We start from the raw sequence: 1980 nt of genomic DNA, 5'->3' as shown, positions 1-1980 counted from the left end.
CCTTTGTGCAGAAATCACTAAGAAGCTGAGTCAACTGATCAAATCTTGCATTCATGTAGCTAACTGAGTCAAGTTCATAAATCCCAGCCTTCTTTGGCTCAAGTGCTCTAGGATTTCCCCACAAATGGGTATTATGAGCAATCTTCTCTAATAGATCATAGCATTCTTCACTTGTCATTCTCATGAAATCTCCTCCTGCTTGTGAATCAATTGTGTTTCTTATGGCTGGAGTAACTCTGGTGTAGAAATTCTGAACAATCATCCATTTGGGTATTTCATGATGAGGACATTGCCTTTCAAGCTCCTTAAATCTCATCCAAGATTCATACAAAGTTTCATCATCCCTTGGTTTAAAAGCTACCATCAAATTCCTCAAATGAGTGGTCTTCCCAGGTGGGAAAAATTGAGACAGAAAAGCTTGAGATAACTGCTCCCAAGTAGCTATAATAGCTTGTGGAAGTGAGTCATACCACTCCAATGCTGAATCCCGAAGAGAGAATGGAAATAAGGTGAGCCGAATCACTTCATCTGAAACTCCAGGCTGCCTTTGTGTACCACATATCATCAAAAATTTCTTCAAATGAGAATGAGGATTTTCAAGTGGACTACCTCCAAATTGTGAATTCTGAACCATTTGAATGAGACCAGTCTTTAACTCAAATTGATTAGCTCCAATAATAGGTCTGTTATCTCTCACATCTGCACATCTAGGAAAAGCATAATCCAACATGGATCTTCTTTGAGGATCATTTTGATTAACCACTTCATTTTGCCCGTTTTGCTCATTTCCTCCATTGTTTCCACCAATAGCTCTATTTTGATTCTCCATATTTTCAATTGTCTCCTCTTGCTCAAATCTTTGTTGTTCTTCTTTTTCTGCTTCCTTTCTTCTCTTGTATTCCTTTTTGTTGGCTCGACAGAATTTTTCAATTTCAGGATTGAACAACAATTCAGTGTCACTTGTGCTTTTCGATCGTCTCATAAACAAGAAAAGTACCTGAAAAACACAAGGAACAATAGTGAAAATAAAAGAAAATAAAAATTCTAATTAGCTTAAAACAATTAAAATCCAACTTAAAAACAAACAATTCCCCGGCAACGGCGCCAAAAACTTGATACAGTGTGTTCGCAAGTGCACGGGTCACAATAGTATAGTTTTTAAAAAAAATGATATCGGTTCCACAGGGAATTGTGCTTAAATTGGAAATAAAAATATAAGCTAATTAGAATGACAAAATTTAAAGATATTAAAAATAAAATTTGAAATTAAAATTTGTATTTGAGGAATTTAAACTAAATCAAACAATTAACTAAATTAATTAAACTAGATTACCAAGATTTAAATTGAAATTTGCTATTTATGAAATTTGGAGGAATTAAATCTAAATTCAATAAAAATTAAAGTGATTCTAGAGATTGGGTGTTCAATATTGTTTGCATGTGGTTTATCCCTAATTTAGCCAAACACATGAGAATTGCAATTTTGAGGGAAATCAATTCTTAAATTTTTGAAACCTTTTTCAAGCATTTCAAAGTTGGTTTTCATTAAATCAAACCCTGTTTTCACGGTATTTCAAACCTAACAAAAACCCAATTAATGCTCTAATTGATTTTGGAAAGTCCCCTTAATTCTCTTAGCTTATCTCTAACACCAAGAAAATAAAGTTTATTGCAAGATTATCTATCCCTAATATTCACTTTTCAGTCCATCTATTAAGGATTAAAGCTTAACTTAATGAGGGCCCATTCATCAAGCAAGGCAACAAGCACACAAGCAATAAATCAAAATGTAACAAACCTCATTTAAATGGCTAAATCAGTTCAAAACCACAATACAAAATAATATTTACAAACCCATCTCTAGAATCTCAAATAACTACTCACTATTCATAGTTTCAAGACAAACCCAAATGTATAAATGGAGAAATAATGGAAATGTAAGCTAAGGAATAGAAAAACCCAGAAAAATGCAGAAGAATC

The 1980-nt window shown here is 33.2% G+C and overlaps 1 non-coding gene across 1 annotated transcript; it reads left to right on the top strand.

Annotated features, from left to right (window-relative positions):
• Positions 1-272: 272 nt before the first annotated feature.
• Positions 273-379, top strand: LOC131172335 (small nucleolar RNA R71). The gene has a single exon (XR_009142817.1). It is a non-coding gene; the product is annotated as a small nucleolar RNA R71 (small nucleolar RNA).
• The last annotated feature ends 1601 nt before the right edge of the window (positions 380-1980 follow it).

The sequence above is a fragment of the Hevea brasiliensis genome, chromosome 13 (genome assembly GCF_030052815.1).
Source record: "Hevea brasiliensis isolate MT/VB/25A 57/8 chromosome 13, ASM3005281v1, whole genome shotgun sequence".
Lineage (NCBI taxonomy): Eukaryota > Viridiplantae > Streptophyta > Magnoliopsida > Malpighiales > Euphorbiaceae > Hevea > Hevea brasiliensis.
This window is presented reverse-complemented; position numbering and strand designations above follow the sequence as displayed.